Source organism: Mastomys coucha, unplaced genomic scaffold (assembly GCF_008632895.1).
Source record: "Mastomys coucha isolate ucsf_1 unplaced genomic scaffold, UCSF_Mcou_1 pScaffold16, whole genome shotgun sequence".
NCBI lineage: Eukaryota > Metazoa > Chordata > Mammalia > Rodentia > Muridae > Mastomys > Mastomys coucha.
The window spans coordinates 23,452,689-23,471,938 of record NW_022196898.1 but is presented as its reverse complement, the minus strand read 5'-3'; the positions used below and the strand labels follow the sequence as shown (position 1 = coordinate 23,471,938).

General features: G+C 37.0%; 1 non-coding gene across 1 annotated transcript; it reads right to left on the bottom strand.

Moving 5' to 3' along the window:
* Window positions 1-5,442: 5,442 nt before the first annotated feature.
* LOC116094565 lies at window positions 5,443-5,588 on the bottom strand. Its single transcript, XR_004120200.1, has one exon. It is a non-coding gene; the product is annotated as a small nucleolar RNA SNORA48 (small nucleolar RNA).
* Window positions 5,589-19,250: the final 13,662 nt, after the last annotated feature.

Genomic DNA, 19,250 nt, shown 5'->3' with positions numbered 1-19,250 from the left:
AGCCCTGACATCAAGAAAGTAGGCATTCACAATGCCATACTCATATTAAGTATTCTATTATTTTTAATTTACATGATTTTTAAATATTTATTTATTTATTTATTTATTTATATATTTTGTTTTTTTGAGACAGGGTTTCTCTGTGTAGCCCCGGCTGGCCTCGAACTCAGAAATCTGCCTGCCTCTGCCACCCAAGTGCTGGGATTAAAGGCGTGTGCCACCACTGCCTGGCTTAATTTAATTTATGTGTTGTTTTAACCTGGATTTTTCTTGCTATGAAGAGACGCTGTGACTTAATCAACTCTTATGAAGGAAATATTTAATTGAGGTTATCTTATAGTCCAAAGGTTTAGTCCATTATCATCATGGAGGGAAGCAAGGTAGCATGCAAGAAAACATAGTGCTAGGGAAGTAGCTGAGAGTTCTAACTCTGGATCTGTAGGCATGGCATGACTTGAGTGTCTGAGACTTCAGTGCCCATCTACTAGTTGCATAACTCCTCCGAAAATGCCATCCCTATTCCAAGAAGGCTAAAACTCCTAATAGTGCCACTCTGTATGTGCCTATGCCAGTCATTTCCTCTCAATATGTGTACATGCATGTCTGTGAAATATATATGTATATGTATATGAATGTGTATGTGTATGTGTATGTGTATGTGTATTTGATGTATATGTATATGTATATATATATGATATGATATTATATATATTGATATATTTTATATATAGTGCTCATGGAAGGCAGAACAGATCCTCTGGAGCTGAAACTGTAGAGGATTGTTAGCCATCATGTGAGTGCTGAAAATCATTCACAAGTTCTCTGTAAGAAAAAAGTATTCTTAGTTATTGAGTGATGTCTCATCCCTAATGGAAAATGGTGTTTCAAGTAAGTAAGTAACAACATAAAAACTGCATATATCTGTTGAATAGCACATACATCTTGGTATTTGTATGAATTTTTAAATCCCTAATCAGGAATAGCATATTCATCACTTCAGATATTTACTTTCTTGTGAAATTTTACAAAGTATGTTTTATCAAAATGTGTATTGCATTACCACTATTATCATCTCTTTGAAAACTGAAGCAGCACAACAGCGATCCTGAATACTTTACCAATATATTACAAAACATTGATTGAATTTTTCCTATCTCAACCCTCTCTTGAAAGAAACATCAAAAAAATTCCCATCTCTTTTTCTTCCATACTCTCTCCAGCCTCTAGAAAACACCACTTTTTAAAAATATTTTGATTTTATTATATAATTATTTGTATACATGGGTGTCTGGTGTAGGAGTGTTCAGTCAAGCCAGAGGTATGGGATTTCCTGGAAGTGTTTGTACACACTGTTGGCAGTTGCATATTTGAGGTGTGAAAACAGACTCCTGTGCAAGAATAGCAATTGCTCTTAACTGTAATTTTTCCAGACTTGTGTTCACCATTCTACCTCCAAGATCTGTAACTTCAACATTCTTATAGTACACAAGTAAATGGTATCATGTGCTCCTGTGTTTTTGAAATCAGCTTATTTCAGTCAATTAATAATTTTTAGTTCTTTCCATGTAAAAGTAGCCAAATCACATCTTTATATGGTTAAATAATATTTCTCTGTGTAAATGTGCAGCCTAGTTACTTCTTCCATGCGTTATCTGATGGAAATACAGTGTCTGTTTCTTTGGCATTAAGAATAGTATAACCATAAACAAAGTAGGACAGATGTCCTGGACACCATATGACATGGCTTTATCATGTGGGTGGTTCTGTTTTTATCTTATGGGAAGGTACTTGTTCCTATACTCACCAAATACATACAAGGACACACTTCCATCACATCCTGGCCAGCACTGCACTTCTGATCTTTTTCTTTGGGGATAATACCTCTTACTAAAATGAGTAACAGGAATTTTGTTATTTGTAGTATGAATCTTCTGCTTTTGATTCATTAAGTCATATATTTCAATGTTCCTAATTTTGAGCAACTGCTATCCTGAACAATAAAAGGAGGAGCAGGAGGAGAACAAGGAGGAGGGAAGTAAGGAGAAAATATATAAAAAAACAAAAACAACAAAACAAACAAACAAACAAAAAACAGTGGCAGCTTGGTGGCTGTATTCACATGTAGGGGTAGAAATTCTCTTTGGTGTAACTGTTTTTTCTGTGTCTCTCATCTTGACACATATTCTGTTCCTGTCCCTTTCCACTCTTCTCATATATTTATACTCTCTTTAGCTCTCACTGACTGTCATTTCTTGTCACATTCATTCCCATAGAATTCCTTATACTCTCTCAACTGGCACATTTTCCTCTGCACATCTCATTCTTCCCATCTCTCTTCCACATGCTCCATTTCTGGTTCAGATTTCCTCATTATTTCTTTTACACATTAGTCATAGCTTCACTCTAGAATTATCCCCGTTCTCTTTACTCTCTAATTCACAGTTTACAATGTTCTCAGCCTGCCTCACTTTTAATTTGTTGCTCTGGACACTATTTTGTATACTTTGTAGCTTGTACTGGAATAACCTTTATCTCCCACACTGTCAATCTCTAACGATCATCCTATCTTCTGTCTCTCTCTCTCTTCCTCCCATTCATACACATGCTTTCCTTTCCCTTCTTTGTTACTTTCCATCCCTGCACCTTCAGGTCACAAAGGGTAGTGGTAGATACAAGGCTCTAATTCTTATTACAAAATCCCTGTTTGCTATCTTCAGAAGAGAATCCTTTCCTACTCTGCCTGCTAGCTGTTAACAAGACCAAGATATCCCAAGATGTGGGGTATGTAGACAGACCTATCTCAAGAGTTTAGTAGCTTTATAAAGTATGTTCCAAGGTAGAAAACATATTAGCTAACAATAAGTTGCATAATTACAGTATGCTTTGTCCAACTATATAACTCTTCATGAGACTCCAGGTAATATTATTTGAATACAGACTATATATCTAACTATAGGCATATTTCTATAAACAAACACAAGCTCACACATAGCCATACTCACCAACATGAATAATTACTATCTATAATAAATATATGTATGGTTATAATTGTGTCTTTTAAATACATTTCAAAATATTAATTATTTTACTTGTCATTTACTTTTGTGATAATCACACTTACATAATCAAGAAAATTTAAGCTTAAATTGTATCCGACATACAAAAGAAAAATAATCCAGTCAACAATCTGTGAAATGGATTTGAAGGGAGGAGAGAAAGGAGGGGAATTAAAACACATTAAAAGAAAACCTAAACTGTGTTTATTTGGAGATGAAAACAGAGGAGAAGTCAATAGCAAAATTTCCTAGATCTTTTATTTTTCTTCTGATTGTAAGTTACTGGCTGATGGTACAATTTTCATGTTTATTGGTCCATGTCTGTTTGTTTGATACATATCATATCATTGACCAGGATTTAGAATTTTATGGGCTATGATCTAATGCAGTGACTGTATTCTTGCTATCCAACTGAAATGTCAGATTTGTGTTCCCTTCAGATATCTGTCAGTGGATCACAGCGAATTTCAGTATATAAACTATTACATGAAAGAGGAAAGAAATGGGGATAGTTTTTCTCTAAGGGCGTGGTTAACAGTTTTATGCTAGTAGGAGTTGGCAGTGCACACACATAGAGTAAAGAGAAATGATGTACCATCATCACTCCAACCCCTCATAACTGCCCGTCACCCTTGCAAACTGCCCCCCAAATTTAAAACTCAGAAACAAACAAATAAACAAAGCATAGAAAACATCATGTCGTGAAATCTGTGGAAGCATGTAGTATGTGTGTCCCACAGCATAATCTTCAGTTCACACATCTCCACTTACAAATGTTTATTGCAGTGAATCACTGCTGTACTTCAAGATCTCTGGGTTCTGTGACACCATCAATATTGGGTCCTCACCGGGTATCCTCCTGGTTATCCGGTTGTTGCCCTATGTCATGGAGAACCTTAAGCTTTGGAAAAGCTTCCATATGTCCCAACCATTGCAGATGACACAGATTCTGGGGCGGTCCATCTCAGAGTCCTGAATCTGGACCTGGGTGGTAGCAGAGCTGATTAGCCCACCAGCTCTCCCTTATCCATACAACCAGATCACTATCTTCCGCACTGTTCTGACTAGGCCACACTACACTGTCATCCTCAGGAGGCAGGGTAAACTCTCAGGCTCTTAGGCTGGCTCACATTCGCCCACACTTTCTTGTGCTCTCTAGCCAAGGTGCTGGTCTCACTCTCCCAAGTGCTGTAGCCTGTGAGGGCTAAGCCAGCATTCTTGCTCTCAGACACTAGGGGCTGACTCACCACCTGTGCCTTTGCCCTCAGCGCCAGCTCCATTTGTTGCCCAGGAGAGTTACAGAACCTTCTCTACTGAGTGCTACATCCTGTGATGGCCGAGGAAACCTCCTCAGCTATATAACTGTAGGGCCAGCTCTCTGGGCTATACTGCACATGGTGAGTGGGGCAGGAGTGTGGCTTGAGGGGGAGTATCACCCTGCACTCACTCTACCTTAGGACAGATGAGCCATGGGGCTATCTCTTCTGTGCGCTTGGCTTTAGGGATGGCTCACCCGTGCCTCTTATACCAGGGTTAGTTTTGCTGTGCTGTCCAGGTTAGTACAGGGCATGCTCTCCCAAGCGCTGTAGCTGGTGAGGGACAGGGATGGCTCTCCTGGGATGAGCTTCTGACTCTATGGGTATCTTTCTAGAGATGGTAATGGGTGGGAGGGGAGAGGACATCATGCCTGAACCAGTGCAACCTCACAGAAGACAAGTGGCAGGGTTACCCACATCCCCGCCACTACGGCCAGATCCAATGTGTTGTGTGGGCTTGAGAAGTAGGGCCTGCTCACCTGAGCCCTACAGCTGCCGAGAGATGGGGAAAGCACTCCACAGCATTGTTTCCAGGGAGGGTGAGGCCAGTTATGCACAGGCCCTTGGCATCCACATGGTTCATGGTGACCGCCCAGACCAGGGACTTTGCCATGTTCTCTAGTGGCATGAGTCATAGACATTGATCTCTGCCTCTACATTGCCACAGAGACATGTCCCTCATAGGCTTTTCAGGCTGGACCTCACTATGGCCTCAGGTTGTGGGGCTCACATCTCAGACTACTCCTTTCCACCGTTGAGTCTCCAGTTCTATATCTCTTCATAATGCTTAAGTTATTCTACTTCTCTTCCTCTTCCCTCTGACCACCACATACACACTCCTTGTCATGGATCCCGTGGCAGGCTATCTATGAGTTGGATGGGACCCTGGGTGACATCCCCTATCCTTGCTGTGTGGCATAGCATAAAGTGGGTGGATATGGTCCACCTGTGACATAGGCTGCTAGGGAGGTCTCTGAGTGGCATGGTAGTCCTTAGGACTCTGCCTGCCTTCTTCCTCCTATGCTGCACTGCTTAGGTTTGATTTGATTTAATTTGATTTGATTTCATTTTTATGAGTCTTAAACATAAGACAGCATTGACCACTAAGCCAGCCATCAAGGTAGGGTAAGCAAAGGACTACCATCTGTTCTGCCCCTGACTGATATAAGAACAAGATCACCAACCAAGTATCCCTTTGCCCATTGACAAGAAGGTATAACCATGATTTACAAAGAAGAAAAACTCTTGTTCACTTATAGTATTCATTTCATTACTAATCCAATATGAGAAGCATTTTATGTGTATATTTTTAAATTATAAATTATTTCTTATAATATTTGGAGATTTTAGAAATATCTAATTAATGAGTATACTTTGATAGTAAATTCATCTTTACCAACTCAGCACTACTTTATTCAATGGCTTAGCATTGTATATTGTTTTTACTCACTGTGTTTCTTTTCTTTATTGTATGATCTAATGAGAGGTCAACAGAATGGGGTTGACTTTAGCAATATTTAATTTTAGAAGCTTAACAATATTCACTGTTCAGTTTTTGCTTGTTTAAAGAAAAATCAAAAAAGTGTCTGATTTACTTACACAATAACTTTCTGATTAAAAGCATGGTTTAGGGATGTTATAGTAAAACTGTAAAATCATGACTCTCATATCTATGACTATGAATAGTGAAAAGCATAACACGTTTCAAGTAAAGAACCTCTTTCATGAAGATTCCTAACTTTAATTGGTTATAAAATTAATATTGTGACTGACTAGGAGAAGTAAAGAGATTGTAATTAGGTAAAGTTTCATTTATTTATTTTTTAAATCTGGATTTCCTTAATGTATTGGTAATTCTTACAAACACTGTTACTTGTTTTAATCAGTTTCCCAGATGATTTTTGTTTGTTCTCTGATGTAACATAGTACCTGTTCTGGTTACTTCTGTGTGGATGTGATTTAACTATGACATAAATTGGTGAAGATAGAAATTATTTGGCTTGCAGATTACATTCCTCATCAAGGGATACCAAGGCAGGAAAGTGTACGCAGGAACCGAAGCAAAGAACATAGAAGAGGGCTTATTATTGGTTTGCTTTTCCTGCTTATACTCAGTCAGAAGTCATCAATAACACAGAGCCATTTGTTCAGTAATGGGACCACCAATAGTGGGCAGGGTTCTTACATATCCTATTATTAATCAAGAAAATGTCACACTGACATACCCATGGACCACATATGATGATGGTATCACTTTCTTGATTTCATTTCTGCTTTCTCCAAAGATCTGGGTAGTATCAAATTAATAAAAATGAACCAACAAAGTAGTGAATCAGTTTACAGCAGTGACATAGTAATGTGTTTAGATAAATTGTATGTCTCAAAAGCAGTATTATTTGCACATTTGTGTTGTTGTCTTGGATTATACATGTCAACTTCTGGCTTTTGCAAACACACACACACACACAAGAGAGAGAGAGAGAGAGAGAGAGAGAGAGAGAGGAGTCATCTGCAAAAGGCATTTCATTTAGTGCAATGCTACTTTATTCAATAATACATTTCAGAGAAAATAATGATCATTTTTTTTCAAGTTTTGTTTTATGGGTCTAGAGATATGGCTCAACTGTGAAAAGAATTTTCTGTTATTCTGGGTGACTGATCTGACCTCCAATCTGAGTATCTATGTGGTGACTTAGGACTTTTTGCAACTCCATTCCCAGGGTATTTTATGTCCATTTATGTCCTCTCCAGGAACTATACATACATGTATTATAACATCCATACCTGAAGGCAAAATATTCATATGTATAAAATAAAAATATTTATAAAGAGAGAGCGAGAGAGCAAAAATGAGTGAGAGAGAGGAGAGAAATAAATGTTGGCCTGTTTAGAGGGGAAAAGAGCTTGTCAGATCTTTGGAGCTAGAAGTACTGGCCTTTTGAAGGATGCTGAGACCAAACACTAGCCGTTTTAAGAGCAACTAGGGCTCTTTCCTGGTTCATTGTTGCTGCAGCTCATGATCATTCTTGTCTCTAAAACGAATTCTGCCATTACACCATCTTTCATCGGCCATTACACCAATTCTTTCACCATCCATTTCTATTAAAAAACTCTGTGGAACCTGTTGTGGTTTTGGGCCATGTCAAGTTTATTAGTGTCGGTGTTGAGCAACTGCTGTATTTAGTAGTTGTGGCAGGGTTTCCAATCCTCTGGAAGTGAGGTCTTAAGGCATAAAGAACTGAACTAAGACAAAATAAGTGTGAAGCTTGCTTTAAAGTGTATAGCCTACTGTGCTGTTATCTAAAGACATAAAATTTTCTTTCCATGAAATTAATTTAATATTATAATTCTATGTCCCAGAGAATGTCTGTAGAATCCAATAAAATCCAAACAAGATCGATTTCTGACACAACCTAGCACTCACAAAATTTAGAGAAGTACAGAATAGTTAGGAAATCACTGTAGATTTTACCTGGAAGAATCCAACAACAATTAAAGTGCAATGCACTCATCTTACATTCTGATATAGTATATCTCCAGTAGTCATTTGGTTTTACTAAGTAAATGGGACAAAATTTCCACAATGGCCTTTGATGTTTTGCATTAATCTAAGAAAGTTATTGATAGACAAGGCCTAGAGAGCATGGCTCTAGAGAATATAGTTGAGTGGGTAAAGTGTTTATCACAAAAGCAGGAGGAGCTGCATTTGTTTGTACACATTACACCCAAGTCAAAATTCAAGTGTTATACCTATTTGAAATTCCAGTAGTTTAAGGGACAAAGATTGTCTCACAAAGCATTTTCTTTGGATTTAATGAGCTCCAAGTTCTTTGAAAGGCCTTTCTCAAAGTGTGAGGTGGAGAGGGGTTTAAGAGGATATCCAAACCAACCTCTGACTTTCACAGGCATGATCATACATGTGCACCATCATCCACACATATATGATTGTGCACCAAAAATGAACATGCATACACAAGCAAGAACATGCACACACACACAAACACACTCACAGAGAGAGAGACAGAGAGAGAGAGAGAGAGAGAGAGAGAGAGAGAGAGAGAGAGAGAGAGAGAGAGAGAGAGAGAGAGAGAGAGGGAGAGGGAGAGACTGAGACAGAGAGTAGATGATAGGCAAATGAAGGAATCTCTAATACTTCTAGAAAATGAAAATCAGAGCATTTCATGTTTTGTTTTGTTTTGTTTTGTTTTGTTTTGTTTTACCAATTTTGCAAGTTAGGTCAGTGTGTTGAGATTCTCTTTCATCCTACCAATGGGAATACAATTTAAATGATTTTCTGCCCCAGGTCTCACAATGTGCACTGATGATGCTTCCTTCACTTGGCCTCTTAGATACATGCACATTTGTGCTGTAGTTAACATACTTCAGTAATGTTTGAAAATGTAGTAATATACTTCAATAATGTTTGAAAATGATACTTCAACATCCCATTAAAGTTGCTAATACCTCTTTTACTTTTCAAGTTCTCAGTTGCCTAAGGTTATTTTCTATTTTATTATTTAAGTAACATATGTATATTGAAGATTTTCCTGCTAGAACTATAATTTGTTTCTATCACTCTTTTTATCATATATATTTATTTTTATAATAGTTCAGCTATAGAATATAGCAATGTTTTGTGAAATGATCATTATATTAACATAGATTCATAAAATTAAGTATAGCAGGAGTTATTCCTTTACTGGCTAATTCCCCAAATAATGACATAGAGAAACCAAGATTTATTTCAAGCTGCACCTCAATATATGGGCAATTAAATGATTTACTTTAACACCCATGCTAATCTGGCTATCTCCTGGCCCTTTCCCATAGTACTTCCCATTATTAATCATGTGTCTCTTTTGGCTTCAGTTATTTTATTCTTATGGCATCTTCTCAGACCCTCTCTTCCTTGTGGCTGATCTAAATCTCTCACTCCCCTCTCTCTTCTGCCTGCTTGGTAGAAGTTTCTGCCCTATTCTCTCTTTTGCCTAGCCATTGGGTGATAAGCACTTATTGACAAGGCAGATAATTGGTAAGGGATGTTTACACATAAGCATTATGTGGGGATTAAAGTAAGGTATGAAAGTAGATAAATCAGCATTTGAATGACACAAGGATATCCATTATATAATGCACAAAACCATTCTACCTACAATGTTCAAAGTTCCTGTTTTGTATAGGACCAACATGGATAAGGAGAAGTTCAGAATCTGCTTTGTCTTAACTAAGCTGTCTAAGATTTTCTTCATTAGTGTTAGTGTCATAAAATTTAAATCTATTAAGAAATCTTGGTATGAACTAGTTTTCTACCTTCTCACTGGCTAATTTTAATAGACTCAACACATATTAAAAATAGTCATAAAATGTATAATTCTCTAACTAATATGACAAATACTTTAATGCCAATAATATATATCTACGGTTATTACAATTCTTAGAAAACATATACTTTGAAAGCTTAGGAATATTTTTATTCCTCTATTAAATTCCAATGTAATTTTCTTTTGGAGGCTTTCAGCATAGACTAATAGTGTAGTTTCTGTTTTTCTAGAGCTAGGTTCACAACTCTAAGTGACATCGGCTAATGGTAATGTTATGACAGGAGAATGTGTGAACCCCAAAAGTACCATTAAGGAGCTGAATCTACTGTAATCACATTAGAGTCTCTTTATGCAAGCTTAAGCTTGGGCCAGGTCTCGACACAGAAGAACAGGAAGGGGCCTCATGCCTAGTTTCAGAAAAGCATTTATAGAGGCAAGAAGAGGGTATCTAGTCTGGTACACATCTGATAGGGGGGGCATTTTGGCCTTTGACGTAATCGGCTGGTGCTGGGAGCCAACCATAAACTTCACTTCTACATTGTTTCTAATTGGTGGTTGTTAGGAAGTAAAGTGCCAGGGCCAGGCTTGTAACTGGGGGTTCAGATTTTGGGGGAATTACCTGGACACTGAAACTAGGTACTACCTGACGGTTAGTTAACTAGAGTTTAAGCTTAGGTCAAGTTCTCTCAAATGGAGTCTTAACCCAAAAGATTTAGTCTCTCAGTAACAATTAAATACAAGATACAATTAGCTCAAAGCCTCTTGTTTATTATATAAGCAAAAAAGCAACATTTGTTTTTATTTTGAATGCAGAATTACTAAACAGGTCCAGTGACCATATTTGATAGCTATTGGGCTAATTTTTCAGAGTCCTATGGTAATATATCATGTTGGTCTGGGACTTTGTTTGGCGCCTGGATCATCTTCAGTAAATTAAAGACAAGTCTTAGATGAGAACCTGACCAGTTATTGCTCATTCTAAATGTCTAGACTCCAGTTTGATAGAGTATTTACCCTTAATAGTTAAAAAAAGAGGCAAAAATAGAAGAGCAGGATAAGTGTTTCTAGTAATGACAGAAAGAAGAAACAGAGTGCTCTGTTTCTAACACTGTATTTTCCCAAAGAGACTTTTGAGGAAGTTTTCATTCTATCATCAAAATCAGAATAGTGTTCATTTCTAACACTAAATACACTAAATATTATATAGTTTATTGAACATGAATAAAGGCTTCTCTTAATCAGTTTTTGACCTTAAGGAAGTTTTAAGCTGCACTGAGACTGACTTATGTCATCACAGTAGATTTGCAAAATCGCATGTTTTAAAATGTTATTTTCAAAGTCTGTTGTGAAATTTCCTTTTACTCAACAAATTTTTTTGGGAACCTTCACATCATCAAACACAATTTTTCCCTGTGTTCAGATGTCAAGGAATTTGCAGTGTGGCATTATACAACCGTCAAATTCTTCCCATGGGACCTGATTTGGCAGTTTACTGAAGTAAACATCTTCAGGCTCTAGGGATTGATGCTGTATATAGTCATTGTAGGGAAAGTAGTGTAAGAATTGCTTAACTTGGAAAAAGTGCTTTACAAATCATTAACACACAAACATAGATAAAAAAGATTCAATTCCACTTTTTGAAATTCATTAAAATCTAACAACATAACATTTTATATGAAAAATTTTACCAACATTTAAACTATATATTTTTATAAGTTAAATATCTCATATTATATAATGTTGTTTGGTGGAAAGTGAATAATGTTCTTTCAATGTGCTGTGTATTTATGATGCAAGGGAGACAGGCAAACAATCTGAGAAAAACATTAAAAACTCAAATGTGAGATCTTAAAGAATCAACCATTTTAAGATACAGTCAGCTAGAAGTGTTTATAAAAAGATAAAAATCTAACTTTAGGTTTCAAGAGAAAATAGTCACCCTGCAACTTAGAGACAAAATCTCTCTTCAAACTTGCTATCCAACTTCACCTAAAAAGTAGTATACATCGGATTCTTAATAAGGTAAATTTTAAAAATATTTTCAAAGAGTAAGTTCTCCTTCATGGATACCTTAATGCTGACATTTCAGTAAAGTTTCCCCCCACCCTCCAGGGAGGCTGCCAGAATTGAACAGTCTTTACAGTCCGGGAACTATGATTTAAAATGTCGACTTTGATTACTGGGTTCTGGCCTGGGGTGGAAACATGACTTTTGGAAATTATAGGAAAACTTTAGTCTGCAAGGACGCTTTCTGGTGAAGAGCAAATATGAACCATTTCTCTCTCCTTAAGAGATAGTTGAATGAGTCAGCAAGTCACCTAGACAGCCACTGTCCTTCAAGCTAGCCAACTGATCTGGAGACTTTAGAAAACGGTATTCAAGCTGCCTACCTAAATAGGTAGATACTTAGATCTCGTTGGCCACTCTGTTATCTCACCAAGAAAGTGTGTCCCTTTCAATGAACTTTTTTCTCATTGCCCGTGAAAATTTTTCGTGTTTCTTTACAACCAACACTGTCTGCAACACACCACTGTGCTACTCTGTTAATTTCAACTGAATTTATTAGACTAATATCACAAGGATCAGAAATCTAAGATGAGACCAATAATTGATCCTGATAACTCTTCCTAAACACCAGGAGACAAAGTACATAGCCTGTAATTGATGGAGAAGCTTTTATTGGTGGAAGGTTGGGTATATTATGATTATTCTCCAAACATTCTTTTTCTTGTAGATTTAGTCCTGAAATCAAGCCAGATATACTTTATGTAAAGATACTGAGTAGCATTTTGAATAAACTTGGTGTGCAAATGTTACTGCTCTTTTTTGAGTCTAGGAAGGAATGGTGAGGCCCAGTGGGTCTGTTTGCAATCAGCTTGCATCCAATTCAGTAGATCTAGGATCAACACTCCACTTAGGAGCTAACAGATGGAATCCCACTGTCTTCATTTTAACAATGCCTATTTAAGAACTCCATAGATACTGGCACAAGCATACCTTTGGAACTCAGCCCCAACAACTTTCACTTAACAAAAGCCAAGGTCTTGTGCTCACAAAAGCAAAACAAAACAAAGTGCCCTGAAGCCCATCCTCTATGTCTAACAAATATACTTTTCATTGATTAAACTAGACTTGTCCATTCTCAGATTTAATCTTTTTAAGCTTGACCTTTGTCTCTATCCTCTCTTGTGTTCTCAGTCCCTCCTTTTAGAAATTTATACTTTCACTAATAAATCATTCAATTTCTACCTCAGTTACACTAGTCCCCTTTACAAACAGGCAGTAATAGGTCTCATTGCAAAAGCAAACAAATTGGTCCCTTGACCTCTTTTATCTTCCTATCTTTCATGCAATTGCTAAAATCCAATCTTGAGCTAATTCTCCTAAGAGACTCACTGTTTCTTATTCATCCAGTCCAATCATGATTTGTTAAAAAAAAAAAAATCAACAGTTAGTCGAATTTCAGGAACCCAAACTCAGTTTAAACTTGAAGATTGGGAACACCAATTAGGTAGCAGAAAATGAATGCATGTCCCTGATGCACCTTTGTAGCAGTAATGGTGACATGCTTCCTGGGTGGTGAAGCTCTTTTTTGAAACTTATACCTTAGGGTCTTAGCTATTAAGCAAGCAGAGATGTTTCAACACTTGAGAAGAATTGGCATCTTTACAAAGATATCACCTTCAGAGTTAAAATTCCAGAAAATACATGTGATTAGTACTAGGAAAAGGACTATTATTTTGGAGATGGAAAGTTTATATCTTAAAAAGAAGAATGGAAGACAATGATTTAGGAAAAGGGTTCCTGATAGATACAGTACTTTATCTGAACTGAAAATAGTTCTCTTCAAGACAGATAAGGGCAGATCTAATAATACTATACACACTGAACTAAAATGTGGTGTATGCAGCATTGGAAAGACAGATTAGTGGTTATGAATGCTTCCAACTCTTCCAAGAGGACTGAAGTTCAGTTCCCAGTACCCACAAAGGGGGCTAACAACCATTACTCCAGTTTTAGAGATCTGTTAGCCTCTGCTAGTTCCTGTAAACATGTGGGGTGCACACTCCATTACACACAAAATAAAATAAAAAATATTTATCATTTTTTGAGCTAGGTGTCAATACAAAAGGGGCAGAAGACTAAATATAAAACTTGATATGAAAATTTAGTTCTCTCAAATGAGGGTATTATTCATAGTTCAATTTTCAAAATAAGAATATCAATTTTCTGTAAAATTTATTAAAAGTCTGTGCCCCAGTGTAGGGGAAAGCCAGGGCCAATAAGTGGGAGAGGGTGGGGTGGCAGGCATGGGGAGGGAGGAGGCAACAGGGGTTTGTTTTTGTTGTTTTTGTTTGTTTCTTTGTTTTTTGGAGGGGAAACTGGGAATGGAGAAAATTACATGTAAATAAAGAAAATATCTAATTTTCTTAGAGACATGCAGCAGATTTCCAATTTTTTTTTTGTTATTTCTGCAAGACCTGCTAACCCTTTTAATTTGCCTTATTATATATCGAGTGTCAAATGAACAAGAATTTCATTGAAGATGTAATTTTTTACTGGAAGCAAGAATGTTCTGAGTAACCACAGATTTGAAAAGTTCATTCAAAACATAAACGTAGCTGAGTTTTCTATGTGAATATATATCCTATTCATCTCTTGAGCATTAGGAGATATTGCTGTCACACAGTAGTTAGGTGGACACTAGAATTCCTGTTTTTCAAAGCTTTTCCCTTTGTTCATTTCTTGATATCAAATTATCTGATCTGATATTAAATAAAGAAATTAAGGAATCATGGCTTCATAATGACACAGGAGGGTTTAAAGCTCTGAACTGGAGAAGTAGCCCAGGAGAGCAAAACTATTACCCAAGAATGAAGGATGCTTTGAGTGGACTGTAAAGATAAAGGAAGGAAAGCAATGAATTTATTGTGACTACATATGGTTGTGTGATGGTTGGTTTTAATTATTAGCTTGGCATGTGGCAGAGTCACCTGACAAGTGAAACCCAATGAAAAAGCATTTATGTCAGATAAGAAAACATGTTAAAGGTGGGTCTTTGAATGTCATGCAAAGAATTCAATTGGCATATGAGAGTTTAGAGATGAATGGACTTTGTTTTTGGAGTCAAAACTTTAAGACAGAGTAAAAGACCATGTTTGCACTTACTCTACCCACTACTCTTCATTTTCATCAACATGTAATAGAAAACTGGGAAACTGGAGAATAACTTGTTAATCAAAGTATTAATTAGAGATGGGAAGAGATTTATGAGAACTGAGAAGCAAAACAAACAGCATCAATAGGAAAATCAGCAAGGAGCCTTACCTCAGGCCTCTGAGACCAACACTAGGGGGCTGGGGCAGGCAGGTCAAGCATTAAAGACATGCCTGAGTTACAGATCAAAACAGTTTGAAAATTAACAAAGGCTCTTGTGTTTTTTAACATAAAGCAATTTCAAAAATACCATGGACTGGAAAACAGGGTTTTACAGTAAATACTGAATGATTTTCTTCTGGAATAATAGGAGATAAAGATGTTTAAGTTCCTATGGGTCAGGGGAGGGAAATCACATTATTTGAATGGCATGTAATTAGTTGAATGTATTTTTTATTTAATAAAATCCACTGGTAGAAATTCTCAGTATATTCTTCTCTGGCCCATAGATACTTCTAATAAAACATCTAAAGATACCTTATAAAAAGGAAGTAGAAAAATGGAGACAATAAAGAAGTTTGCCGAAAGAAAACTAATGGAATCTGGATCTAAGCAGAGCATTGTAATTGTTGGCCTTTGGAGCTGGAAAGACTCTCAAGAGAGACTTGTTCAAAGTCCTTAATAGTTGTTAGGCCTGAAGACTTAAAATGACTTTCAACTTTACACAATCACAAGGAAGAAAACTATAAATTCTTCCTATTAAATCTCACTCCTATGCTGTTACAATATAACTTAAAGTCTGAATAGCTTTTGTAATTATAAGAAATTTTTAGAAAAGATGAAAGAATACATTATTATTATTATTATTATTGTTGTTGTTGTTGTTGTTATTTAGTTTACAACTCAAATGTAGCTTCTCCTTCCAGTCCCTCCTTCTCCCCTCTCCTCCCTCATTGACTCGTCCTTCTTCTCTACTAAGAAAAGGGAGGCCTCCCAGAAATATCACCAACACTTGGAATATAAAATTACGGCAAGGCTAGGTGTATTTGCTCCGTTGCAGCTAGGAAGGGCAGCTCAGCAACGGGAAAGGGTCTAAAAGGCAAGCACAGAGTCAGAGGCAGCCCCTGCTTCCACTGTTAGGTGTCTCACATGAAGACTCAGCTGCACAGTTGTAACATATGTGCAGAAGGCCTATGCTCATTCAATACATTATTTCTTGTTAACAGTTCAGTCTTTATGACTCAGAACAGGCCTATATATATTAATTTTGTAGATTTTCTTATGGTGTCTTTGACTCTTCAGGCTCCTTCAATTCTTCCTCCCTGTCTTCTATAGGATTCCCCAAGCTCTGTCGAATTTTTGTCTGTAGGTCTCTGCATTTCCTTCCATCAATGGATGGATTTAACCTCTCTGATGATAGTTAGGCTAGACTCCTATCTGCAAGTATAGCAGAGTATCAATAACAGTGTCCAGGGTATATTCCCTCTCAAATCTTGGGTCTCAAGCTTGGCCAGTCATTGTTTGGATACTTCCCCCATTTCTGTTCCATCTTTACCCTTGAATATTCTGTAGGCAGGAAAAATTATGGGGCAAAGGATTTGTGGCTAGGTTGGTGTTCCAATCACTCCATTAAAAGTTTTGCCTGGTTACAGAGATTGCTGTTTAGGGATCCATATTGTCCAGTAATAGTAGTCTTAGATAGGGCTACCCTCAGAGAGTCATGGGAGTTTCCATAATCATAGGTTTCTAGCTATCCTGGAGATGTCACATCAAATTCCAGTTGTTACTTTGATTGCTCCCTCCCTCCACCCTATATCCACCTGCAGTTCCCATCCTTACCCCTCCCACATCTAGATTTCTCTCTCCATCTGCCTCTGTGTGGTCTGTTTTATTTCCACTTCTCACTGAGATTCAAATGTGCACTATTGGGCCCTCCTTGTTATTTAGCTTCTTTGTGTCTATGAATTGTAGCACGGTTATGCCATACTTTATGGCTAATATCTACTTATAAATGAAGTCATACCATGTTTGTTTTTCTGGGTCTGGTATACCTCACTCAAGACAATCATTTTAGTTCCATACATTTGCATGGAGATGTCATGATGTCATTTTTTAATAGCCCAGTAATGCTCTGTTGTGAAAATGTACCATATTTTCTTAATTCATTCCTTGGTTGAGGGCATCTGGGTTTTTTTTTTCCAATTTCTGGCTATTACAATAAAAGTTGCTAGAAACAGTCGATCAAGTTTCCTTGGGGTATGATGGAGCATCTTTTGTTTATATGCCCAGCAGTGGTCTTGAGGTAGAACTATTTTCAATTTTCTGAGAAACTGCCAAATTAATTTCCAAAATGACTGTGCAAATATGTACTCCCACCAGCAATAGAGGACTGCACACATGTACCCTACATTTTAAAAAATATTTCTTTATTTTTTATTGGACATTTTCTTAATTTACATTTCAAATATTATCCCCTTTCCAAATTTTCTGCCTGGAAACTCCCTGTCACATTCCCCCATCCCTGCTTTTATGAGGGTGTTCCCTTACCCACCCACCCACCCACTTCTGAGAGGCTTTGCCAGAGCCTGACAAATACAGAGGTGGATGGTCACAGCCAACCATTGGACTGAGCACAGGGTTCCCAATGAAGGAGTGAAAGGAAGGACTAAAGGAGCTGAAGAAATTTGCAACCTCATAGTAAGAACAACAATATTAATCAACCAGACCCCCAGAGCTCCCAGGGACTAAATCACCAACCAGAGTATACACTGAGGGACCCAAGGCTCCAGATACATGTTTAGTGGAGCATGGTGTTGTCAGGCATCAATGGGAGGAGAGGCCCTTGGTCCTGTGAAGGCTCAATGCCTCAGTGTAGGGAAATGTTAGGGTGGGGAGGTGGGAATCGGTGGGTGGGGAAATGGGGGAGCACCATACCCTTTTAGGCATGAGGTGTGGCTTGAGTTTTTGATCTTAGACATTGTTGTCAGTGTAAGATAGAATTTCAGTTACTTTTATTCTGATTTTATGATGATGCAAGATGTTGAAGATTTCTTTAACTGGATATCTGCAAATAGAGATTCCTTTGTTTAGATTTCTCTTTTAGTTCAGTATCCCAAATGTAATCAGGTTGTTTGATTTCTTGATGCTTAGTTTGAGTTCATGATACTTTTTGGATACTAGCCCTCTGTTGGATATAGGGTTGGTGAAGATCTTTGTCCTTTTGATGGTCACTTTTGCCTTACCAAAGCTTTTCTTTTTCATGTGGTCCCATTATTAATTATTAATCTCAATGCCTGAGCTCTTGTTCTGTTTAAGAAGTTATTTCTTGTGCCAATGCATTCAAGGCTATTCCCCAGTTTTTCTTCTAACAGCATCAGTGTATCTGGTTTTATGTTGAAATCTTTGATCAACTTGGACTTGAGTTTTGAAAAAGGTGATAAATATGCATCTATTTGCATACTTCTACAAGCAGGCATTCAGTTAGAGCAGCAACATTTGTTGAAGATCATTTTTTTTCCATTGTATAGTTTTGGCTTCTTGTCAAAAATGAAGTGTCCATAGGAGTATGTATTTACTTCTGGGTTTGATTTGATTCAGTTGATCAACCTGTATGTTTTATGCCAATTTTAATTATCATTTTTCTACAATACAGCTTGAAATCAAGGATGGTGATGCCTCCAGAAGTCCTTTTATTGTACAAGATTATTTTAGTTATCCTGTTCTGTTGTTGTTGTTTTTGTTTGTTTGTTTGTTTGTTTTTCCATATGAAGTTGAGAATATTTCTTTCAAGGTCTGTATAGAATAGTGTTGGAATTTTGACAGAAATGTATCAAATCTGTAGATAGCTTTTAGTCTTTTTGTCCTCTAGTATTTTTAACAGACTACCTAGTGTATCTAGTAGCTTCAAGGCAACAAAGAACACTTTATAGCTACACTTGAAAATGCGACTAAACTGTGGTTATGAAAGTGAACAGAATTGAGGCACACAATATTTGTGTCTTACCTTAATTAGTGGTTCCCACTTTCTCTTGTTATTTATCTCATGACAAATAGATATCAGAGAAATGATCCCTTTAAATGCAAACACTAAAATAAATAAATAAATAGTTAATTAATTAAACCTTAATGGTAGCAGATGATTTTGAGCATTAGAGGATTGTCAGTTAATGATAAATAAGATTACAACAGTTTTAAATTTTTCTTTTGTTCTAGAGAATAAAATACACAAAAACACACACACATATACACACACACACCTGTTTGAATATATTTTAAAAATGAATGCTTAAAAAGCTCTAAGACCAGAGACCTATAAGAAAAAAATGAGTCTGTGAGTTTCCAGCACCCACAACAGATTTCTTATAACTACACTTCCAAGGAATACAACATCTCAGGACTCA